Genomic DNA, 11,528 nt, shown 5'->3' with positions numbered 1-11,528 from the left:
GAGCACTGGGCAATTCTATGTAGTCCTTCCCCTTTTCCCTTCCCTGTGGCTTTTATTACTTGGCTAACTAGCTAGGTAAACAGAGGAGCCTACTTTCAGTTCAAGGGGCTTTAGTTGGAGAGTGCAGAGAGAAGCATGTTATTGAACTCCTTTCATCTCACGACCTTCACTAAAATCCTGGCAAGTGGAGATGTTGTCTGAGTGCTTAATGTCAGATTCATTTGAGAAACATGTGTGCCCTTTCCCTAGGTGTCTATAATTTCTCTGAAGATGCCTAAATGTGAATCTCATGTGGATAGATTCATACAGTAGAGTTCTGGCACCACTCTACTACCGAATTCTTTTGGCCTAGGAATATTCCCCATTCTGATTCTGAGCTATTTTCCTATGGAAAGGGCTGCAGATATTTATTTATTCTCGTTATTTTTTTCACCTCCAAAACAAAGACACATTTCTTGTAGATAAAAATGGAAAATGCACAAAAGGAAAATGTTAAAATTCCATTAGCCATGGATAAGCACTGTTAATTTTTGAAAATCTATTCAAACTTTTTTAGAAGTATTAGTATGCAAATTTAACTATATTTAAGAGCAGAAGTTACATAATATCTTACTTCCAGCTCTGTAAACTGCTTTTACATGACAAACATCATAATATAAAGGTCAATTCATGCCAATCAATATAAATCCACATAATCATAAAAATGGCCCTGGAAACACTAATAGTTAATTCATGTAGTATAATAAAATAATTTAATGCTAATGGTGACTTCTTCATTTCCTGATAGTGTTGTAAGTGCTAAACCTGTACGTACTTAGTCCTCACCACAGTCTACCAGAAGGAGCTACTGTTGCCTGACTTTAAACACCAGGGAACTGAGGCACAGCGAGGGCAGGGCTAGTGAGTGGTGAGGCTTAGGTTTGAACACAGGCTGTGTGGCTTCTGAGCCCTCCCTCTCACCAGTGTGTGCTGTTTTCTCTCCTATGGTTAGACCTTCAACCTTACTGTTCTTCAGGGTAGAGCAAAATAAATAACACTGAGGTACCACGTGTTTTCCCAGTTGACTAGGCAGGGATTTAAAATGTTGAAAACATCATTGTGGTTTGGAATTTGCAGAAATGTGTCCTGTTGTACTGTGGAAGAGGCTGCCTGGCATCTTGTCTTTCTTCCTGTGTCTCAGGGATGTTTCTATTATAGAGTGAGTGGATTTCCTGCAGGTAGGATACAGAATGGTTATGTTTTCTGGTGATTTTATTACTTTTTATATTTACAAGAGCAGTGTTTATTTAGTATAGGTAAAAATAGAAAATATACGGAATGAAATAAAATAATTTCCAAAATATAGCACTCAAAGATAAGCTCTGCTGTTTTTATCTTCAATATATTCCTCCAGAATAATTTTTATTCAAGCATTTATATTCTTATGAATGTATGGATGCATTTACATATTTATATACAAAAGATAAGACTTCATTTTAGTTTATTAACCTGTTTGTATCAATATAGTGAGTTGAATACTATTCCCCAATAAGATATGTCCAAGCCTTTCAGCCCTCAGTACCTGTGGATGCGACATTATTTGGAAATAGGGTCAGTACACATATAATTAAGGATCTTGAGATCATTCTGGATTTAGGCTGGTCCCTAAATCCGATAACGACGTCCTTATAACAGAAGGGAGAGGGAGATTTGATACACGTAGGGGAAAAGGTCATGTGAAGGAGGAGGTAGACATTAGAGTTTTGCTGCCACAAACCAAGGAAAGCTATGAGCTACCGGAAGCCGAAATAGGCAGAGATAGTTTCTCTCATGTCTTCCGAGGGAGTGTGACCCTGCCAGCACTTTGATTTTGGACTTAGAGTCTCCAGAACTGTGAGAGAATACATTTCTGTTGTTTCAAGCCACAACATTTGTGGAGATTTGTTATGGCAGACCTAGGAATCTAGTACACCCACTAACAGCATATCTCAGATGTCATTTATTGTGAATAAGCATCAGTTTATATCCCATTTTCTCATGGCTGGGACGATAGTAATATCAGTGATGATATACAAAAAGAAATTCAAAAATCGGCTAAAATTTCTTATGTACCAAGAGCTTTTATATGTATTGAGGCATTTATGCTCATAGCACCCTTCCAAGGTAGGTACTGTGGCTAATCCCCATTGTACAGATGAGAAGTGGAGGGTCGGACAGTAAGGGGGCTGCCCGAGACTGCCCAGTACATCATGCTCGATAGCCTGGGAGACTGTCAAAGATTTATCATTAATGAAAAAAGCAGTCTGCGAGAGCATACGTACTTTATTAGATCATTAAATTTAATCCTCAGTATTTTGATGTATTTACACAAGAATTGGACCTGGAGACAAAAAGGTGGTTTGTGACCTCAGAAAGCACATTTATTGCAATCGTGGGACCAAAGTCTTAGTGCAGTGGGATAAGGGATTACTGAGAAGTGAAGAATGTTAACAGGGAATGTAGAAAACTCTTTTCGGTACTTTGAAGGGGAGGAGAGACAGAGAGACAGAGAGACAGAGAGAGAGACACTGAGATTCTGTGGCCGAATGGGTAATGAGGGCTCCAAGAGAGGATTTTTGAAAACCTTCAATTCCTTGTAACTTGAGCAAGTTCAAAAGTAAAGGAGAAGGAGCCAACTCATCTTAGATTAAACCTAGAATTGGCCCATATATTAATTTTTCTTCTTACTCTCTGATTTGCACTATGAGTTGATGAAACACCTCCCGTGGAATGATGTGTGTTTTGAGTTCAGTATATATTTGGCTATCAGGTAATGAAAGAGTGGACAATAGTGTGAAAGAATGCTAGTAATTCTTGGATTTTTGCCTCTCCAGGAGGCAGCCGATGTCTTAAATTCTGGTGTGATGTGGCTCAATAATGCATGATCTGAGGACCTCTGCACTGGTGACTGCAGGTCTGGTCCAGGATTTTCCTATAAATATATTACCATAGGGAGCAGTCCAGGAGCAGCTGTTAGGCAAACTCCACACCTTGCTTCCCTGGTGTGATCTATCACTGAGCTCCCCAGGTGAGTTCAAAGACACACTTGTCCTCCCAGCATGCGGAACTGCATTTGGGACTGCTCAGAGGCATGATGTGAAATAGCTCTGATGAGATTACGAAACACCCAAGGATGGAAAGAACCTTTTGTCTCTAAACCTTTGAACTCAAGGCATAGTAGAGGAAGTTGATTCCTTTTTCTAGATGTCTGTGTTCTCAGTAAGAAAAAAAGGAGAAATGATTTTTCACAATGCCTGCCTTAGCCCTGAGACTCAATCAGCTCCAATTGCTGTATCAACCTTTGAAGGGCCATTGAAGTCCCACTGCATGCCATATCCTGGGCAGGATTTCTTATGTATTCCTTAGGACAGCTTGGAAGGATGATATGGTGAGTCCCATTTCACCAATGACCAAGCTCGGGCTTATAGAGCCCAAGTAATATCTCCAGGTAAGTGGCAGGATTGGAGTGAGACTCCATTCCTCACCCTCCCTAGAGGACACTGAGAAGCCTCCCTTTTAGAAGATGGGCTTCCAGGGCTTGAGACATGGTCACATTACATGTGACTCCACAGGTCCTCACTCAACAACCCCTCAAGGTGATGAAGATGATAGAAAAGATGAAATCTTCCTTTTGTGCCAAGACACCTGGGTGTAGGGCTACACGGGTTGGCTGATAGGTGAGGTGGAGGGAAAGAAAATAATATGTATTGAACTACTTTAAGCAAATGCAGTTTATATTTTATCTCCCTTAATCATAACGACTGTTAAAGTTACCCATTATTAAGACCATCATTCAGATCAAGCTGCTGACTTCAGGGAAGATTGTGTAAATAAGGAGAGAACTTATCTTTGGATCGATAGCTAACTCAAATATTCTACAGTTTCTCCCACCTTGTCTTCATGCCTCAAGGGCTCTGAATGCTCTAATCTCCCTGGAGGCTTCGCGGTGTTGCTCAACGTTTTTTCTTTTTAAATTATGACCTGTTTATTTTTAAGTCATCTTAATGACATTTGAAACACTTTCTAAATGAATAACACTAAGAATTTATTAACACAAGGGGAAAACATTTGCGAACTACACCTCAGATACTGGGTTAGCATCCATGATTTGTGAACCATACCCGGTAACAACATGACTTGCAACTAAATTCAACAGAGAATTCAAATATTAAATAGGTACATGAACAAAAACACACTAACATATGCCAGAACAACAAGAACTAAGATGCTAATATAAATCCTAAGATGAATATTAAGTGGAAAAGACAATTTGCAAAAGAAGATGAGTCCTGTTACTGCACTTTTGGAAAAGACTGTGTGTGTGTGTAGGTATATATGTTTGTGTACACCTCACCTCCAGGCACGTATCTGGAGAGTGTGCACCATTCTATGGACAACGGACCCCTTGGAGTCAGGGGATAGGTGTTGGGCCAGTGAGAGATGCAGATTAATGTAATTTATAAATATAATTTAATATACGTTTAGAAATTTTAAGGAAAAAAGTATTCTGACAAATATTTGAACACAAAAAATACTTTTGAAGAGACTGACAACAGTAATGTGCACATGTACTCATTAATTTGAAAAAGCATTCATTATATTCAGTTTTATGGTGAAATGAAGTAGATTAAAAAATTGGATAGTGCATCTGCATGCGCGCGCGTGTCTGTATGTCTATGTCTGTGTGTCCTCTAGCCTTATCACCCCAAATACACACTCACAGGTGTTGTTTTACCTTCAATTCAGAGGGGGGCTGGATTCCAATGTCAGTTTTAGATATCCCAGAAAATGATGAATTCAGAGAGATTACTACCATTAGGTGACTAATTCTAGAAAACTCTGGCCAATATCTTGCAGCTAAGCTAAAACCTCCATCTCTCCCTCTGCCTTGCTGAGACCCCTGGTCTGAGATTCTCAGAGCTGCAATCCTGGCTCTGGTCACCAAGTGGGATGCATCTCCGCTTATTTTTTATTTTTATTTTTTTTAATGAAAAGGAATACATTGTAAAAAGTAAGTGTTATGAAATGGTTTGTCTGCTAGAATACCAGTTTTGTTTGGGATATACATATGTACATTAAAGCAGTTCCACGTGCTGTCCTCCCCTCATCTACACTGTATTCACTGATTTATCTCGTCCCTTATCAGTGGAGGCTGAGGTGTCCATACTGCAGAGGGGTCCCTCCCAGACAGCAGCACATTCACCCTCCAGTACCCCACCCCTGAACAGGCTTCCCAGACCTTCTCCCATGCCCTCTCAGTCATCCTCTCTCTAGGACACTATGGACACAGCTGCACAGATCCCACTCTGGTGCCCCCATTCTTTCTCAGTCACCTCCTGCCAGCCCTGCACTGCCCTACTATGGACTTCAAAGTCGTGCTTGTGCTATATGATGTTTCATTGTTTGGATGCCCTGGAATATATGTTTTTGCAGTCTTTTACACCCATCAGTTTTTTCCTTCTGGATTAGCATCATCCTGTATATAGGTTCATAGGTTGGGTTTTACAGGAGGCTATTGTGTTATTTTGCTTACTGTGTACACTCTGTAGAGAAGTTTGATAATGGAGGTACCTTGATGCCACCTGGTGACAGAAGCCTGAACTGCAGCTGAGCAGGAAGGTGGGAGGAGAGGTTTGGCCCAAGACTATTCTATGGAGCTTTCTGGAAGTCTGGATGATAAAGGGGGCATTCCCAGGCTAAAGGAATACTGATGGCCGCCGCACAGAAAGTTCAGCCTCTCACTATGCTGAAGAGAAAGCTCTGTGTGAGAGGAAGGAAAAGATTTTTTTAAATTATGCTTTGAAACTTCTGGATAAATAGCTAGAGACGTATATGAGCAAAACTGGATCCAGGCCACTTATGATCTTTGTAACCCGTCTTTGCCTTTATTATGACCATTTCTTTTTTCACGTAAATACATGTCTATTATAACATTTTAAGTTACTAAACAACATAATTTTAGTTTTTATTTTTCGCATCAACTGGGTATTTCGTCATATGAACACCACCAAATTAATTTTACCAGTGTCTGTGTGATAAAAATTGTTTATTTACCATTTATTTATTTATTTATTTATTATTTTAAAAATTTTTATTAAATCAGAATTGATTATACATATTTTTGGGATTCCACATTGAGATATGTTGATCAAATCAATATTACTAGCATATATATTGTTATAAATAGTAATTATTCTTTATTCCCCTTGTCCAATCTCTCCCCATCCCTCTCTCCTTCCTCCCTTCCCCCTCTAATTGCCCTAGATTTCTTCTCTCCTTGTGAAAGAATAATGGTTACTCTTTTGATTTGTTGCCTAGATGATCTGTCCAATGCTGAGAGGTATGATCAGGTCCCCCAATATTATCATAGAACAGATGCTTCTTCAGTCACTTTGAAATGGGCTTTGTGGAGAGAGACATCCTCTTCTTTATCTCTGCTAGTGACTCTCCTTGTGTCAATGCACTCCAGTGGCTGGTGGACCATCTATGTGGTGTTTGTGGTGTCTAGCTGCTTCCATGGCAGCCATGGTTATTGTTGGCATGCTCCTTGGTGCTGGCATTGTGCCTGGTTGTGGGAGGGGGGTCCAGTCCCCATCTCCATGTCTCGGAACCCTGGTTGGGCTCCGAGGCACTGGCACAGTGTGCCTGGTTGTGGGAGGGGGGTTTGGTCCTCGGCTCCACACCTCAGGTTTCCGGGAAGGCCCCAAGGTGCTGGCAATAGGAGTGGGGTCTGGTTCCTGGTTGCATGTCCCAGGCCCCGAGGTGCTGTTGGTGTGAGTGGTTGTGGACTGGGGTCTTGTCCCCGGCTCCATACCTCATATCCCCTGGCTGGCCCCAAGGCAATGGTGGTGTGCCTGGGCCAGAACTAATTTTTCATCCTTTGTTTACTTTGAAAGCGGGGGAACTTCCTGTGGGAACCAGTACTTGAGCTGTGTGGTTGAGCTAAATTGCTGCTTTGCTGCCGTTTCCCTAGGGAAGGCTTTTTGTGCCGCTCAGGGTTTAGTGGTTGACCTTATAGGTACTTGCGGGTCTCCAGAGACCTTGTGCACCAGGGTTGTGTAGAAACTCTGATCTGGGCCTGAGTTTTTTCATCAAACTGCACCCCATGCGATTGTGCATTCCTGACTAATCTCCTCTGAGTGGTCCTGTGCTGATTGGGGGGCAGGTCAGCTGTCCTTGCTGTGTCCCCGTGTTCTTCCAGTGGGCCTGTCTCCGCCACCACCCATGCTACAAACATGTCCCATGGGATGGGCCCTGCACGGGTCCCTTGCATTAACTCACCGGCCTCTGTATGGCTCCCCTTTTTCAGCTGTTCTGGCTCCTCCTGTGTGGGTCCATGGGGACCCTATTAGTGGTCTTGCTGTCCTGGGGGCCACCAAGTCCCTCTTCTCCCCTGCTGCCTCCAAGTAACTCCATCTGAAGGACACAGCTGCGGCTTCTGCCGGCTCCTGTTCCGTGCGCTCAGCAGTTGTGGCTTTAAAGCAGCTGTGGCACGAAACGCTCAGAGCAGTTTTTTCTTTCTCTCATCGTGGTTTCTCCCGCCTTCATGAACTCTGTAGGTCTCTCCTCCTCTTCCTCTGAGCTCGAGCGGCCCCAGCTTGGCTGATGTTACATTTTTATAGTTGAAAATTGGTTGATTTCTGGGAGAGAGTGACACTGGGGACCGTCTATTCTGCCATCTTGACTGGAACTCTTTATTTACCATGTTTTAATAAACGATAGTATAATAATACCCTCGCTAATATACAGTGCATGCAAATATATTTGTAAGCATTTCTTTACAATAAGTGTCTCAAAATATTCTTTCAAAACTATAAAATCTGTAAAATTTTGTTAACAGAATGCATTCAGGTCATTATTACTAAGGCATATTCGTAATAATACGGAATGAAAATATCTTTCTCTACACCTTGGAAGAAATGTTAATCTTTGCTAATTGTTTAGGCAAAAAAAAAATCATTTCATCATTGTTTTCATTATTTATAAATTTTTATTACCTCTTAGCATTTCATGGTATGGATGTGAGATAATCAGTTTTCACAACCCCATGTTATTCAGGGTGTTGTGATATTCCCTATTATCTACATTGTGGGTGGCATCTTTTCAGAGGCTGTACACTGCTAAGGGCACGGTTCAGGGCAGATTTCCTGTAGCCATTTGCACTGGTGAGCTGGATGTGTCCTCTTTGAGCCCAGTGCACTGTCTTGGGAGAATTCTAGTATTGTGATGACAGAACCTGGTGAGTGTATGAGTGTGTGTGTGTGTGCTGACAACAACATTTCCCTCGGCTGTCTTCTGCCCCTTTGTGGCTTTGCTTCCTTCCCATTTGGTCTTCTATCCTAAATTCAGTCCTAGAAGTGAATTATCAGGATGGCAGTCCTTATAACCAAATCCTTATCAACATCCTTTACGATGCCCTGAAGATAAACTTGTAAAAGGAAAATTGCTGGTGCAAAGGGTGTGCATCTGTATTGCCCTTTGATAAGTCCTACCATCCTGACACCCAGACAGGTAGTGCCATTTAGACTCCCCAAAGTGGAGTCGTGCAAAGAAGTCTGGAGAGGAGAAAGAAAGTGATAATGCTGACATCCTGTCACACAGGGCAGGCCCTGGACTCTGTCTCCTACCCTCTCTCAAGCCACTGCCATAGTTGGAAAACGTGGAAGCAAGCAGACATAAATCAGAATTTGCATACTAGAGCAACCTGAGGTAGCATGTCAGGTGGGAGAAAGGTCATTGTGTGGAGCAGCACAGGGTGTAGAGTTAGCAGGCCTGGGATGCAGCTACAGTTTTATATACATTCATGAGTATGTAGAATATGTACATCAAGGTCTTTGTATGAAAGTGTGATGATTCCTGTGACATAGCAGAAGACGAGGCCAATGTATTTTTTAACAGCTTTCTTGCAAAATAACTTACAGACGATAAAATCCACGCATTTTTACAATTGATGATTTTTAGTAAATGTACAGAGTTTTGCAACCATCAACTGTAACTGATTGAAAAGTTTTAGACATTTCAATCATTCTAAACACTCCCATCTAAACACTACCATATTTAGAATTTCAATCATTCTAAACACTCCATCCAAGCTTCAATTCATTTAAACTCTGCACCCACCCCAGCCCCAAGAACCACAGATATGCTTTTTGTCTCTGTAGATTTGCCTATTCTGGGCATTTCATATAAATAGAATCATACAATATTTGGTCTTTAGCATCTGGCTTTCTTCACTTTGCATAATGTTTTCCATATTCATCTGTATTGTAGCAAGTAGCAGAATTCATTGCTTTTTTATGGCTGAATAATATTCCATTGTATGAACATATCACATTTTGTTTATCCATTCATCTGTTGAAGGTACTTTGGATGATTTCCACTTTTTGTCTATTATGCATGATGATGGCACACATATTTATGTACAAGGTTTTAAGTAGACACGTTTTCATTTCTCTTGGGTTATGTACTTAGGAGTGCGATTGCTTGGTCATATGGTAACTCTCTGTTTATCTGTGTGAGGAACTCACAATTTTCATAACCCTGAGAGTCATGAAGAGTACAAGCTTAGTCAGTTGTTTATCCTAAGATTAGATCATGTTTATAGATGATAGAATACCAAGGAGTTGTAGTGCCCTTCTTGTCACATCATAGCTCTGTTTACATGATACCCACATGACGTCACTAGTGGTGTTAACTTTCATCACTTGGTTAAGGTGGTGTTTGTTACGTGTCTCCAGTGTACAGTAACTGTTTTCCATTCGCCTAGAGAGCATGTTGAGAGAAGAAGGAAAATACTGGCATGTTTCTAATTTCACCATGACCAATGCTATTTCTATGTGGTGGAGTGAGTGCTCCAATGGGCCTGAGGGAAAGGAAGAAGGCGATTAAACCATTTCCATTCAACGAAATCATGGACCCCATGAATGAAGTTTGCGGTAGGAGAAGGAAGTCACCACCCACCCCATTTCTTTGTATTTCTTGTGTTTTCCTGTCCTTTTGTTTTACTCCTTGTTTTACACAAGAGAAACATGTTTTCTTTGAGCTCCTCAAGGGCAAGATCTAAGCCTAACACTGTGTGTGCTGGACAGGACACTGGAGCAAGAGAGACAGGAGATCTCCCGGAGTAGGTGCCAGACTCAAACCAGTAACTCTGGGACGTTCTCATCTGGTGGGTAAAGTCATTTCATTCTCTTAGCATCACTTGGAAATACACATTTCTGTTACATGTGACATCATTGCTGTGTGGTAGAGTGATGACAAGGCAAACAGGAGCAGGTGGAGACTGAGCGCTTGGTGGATGAGCCAGCACCCACCACGGGCTCCAGTTGCCTGTGTTTCCTGATCCACTGTTCTCATTATCAGACAATTCCCATCTGTCTGTCCCCTCTCTGGGTACCCTGATTCCTGTCTGTATTCCCTACTGTCACAACGTGTGGGGGTAGATGGGTGGGAAAGGGAGCAAAGACTGAGAGAGGCAGAGGTGTCCCCTGGAGGACCTGCAGTTTTCTGCTCTTCTCTCCCACAGGAGTTGTGGAAAAGGAAGAAAATCATCTCCCTATTTCCTCTTGTTCCACGTGGAATCATGTTCCCTTATTTTCTCCCACGGTTAACCTCAAGGACCTGCCACAGCTAGTCCTCATGGCACAAAGGGCAGGATTTCATCTCCACCATGGTCTTCCTCAACATGAGGGGCTGTGCCATAGGGCACAATACCGGGGAAATGTAAAACCATCATCTTCCAAATGGGAAGCTGCTGGTTATATTGTGGGGAGGGAAAGAGCTGAAACCTCATTCTAATCCTGCCACGTGTCTGGAGAGGCTCTTAGTCTTTGTGAGCCGGAGCTTGGGCACCTGTGAAATGGGACTCACTATACGTTCTTCACAGTGCCGTCCGAGTGATAAATGAGAAAGCCTGTAAAGTGCCCCCGGGGCATTGGATCAGTCCTGGCCCACCTGCCTCCTCCCTCCCAGAGAGGAGATGACTTTGGCCTAAAACAAAGAGCCATTCTGCCATAGAGAGCATCTGGAAAGGCAGCAGCAAGAGCTGAAATATATCCCATAATATATAAGCTTTGGGCCACTCGTGATTGCAGGATGAATTACCTGTGGGAATTGGGGAAAGAAAAAAAAAATCACCACACCGTTTCCTATTACCGCATCTACGTTCCTGCCCCCTTAGCTTACCATCTAATTTGACACTGGAGGAGCAGTTTCCCACTGAGTCTGAGGTAGAAGGACAGTACAGAGCAAGATGACGTGGATGGTGGGCAGAAGACTGGAGTCAGGAGACCAGACACATCCCTGACTGCAGAAGCTTGGGAGACTCACATTCTCTGTGCTGGGATAACTGTAGCACATCATATGTCCTGAGCTTTGGGTCAGAAAACTCAAAATCTGGATGCCATCCGTTGAAGTTTGCATGACCTTCCTCCCTTCCTCCCTTCCTCCCTCCCTCCCTCCCTTCCCTCCTTCCCTCCTTCCCTCCTTCCCTCCCTCCCTCCCTCCCTCCC

The sequence above is a fragment of the Cynocephalus volans genome, chromosome X, assembly GCF_027409185.1.
Source record: "Cynocephalus volans isolate mCynVol1 chromosome X, mCynVol1.pri, whole genome shotgun sequence".
In the NCBI taxonomy this organism is placed as follows: Eukaryota; Metazoa; Chordata; class Mammalia; order Dermoptera; family Cynocephalidae; genus Cynocephalus; species Cynocephalus volans.
The sequence above is the reverse complement of the archived record's forward strand: the minus strand, read 5'-3'. Positions refer to the sequence as shown.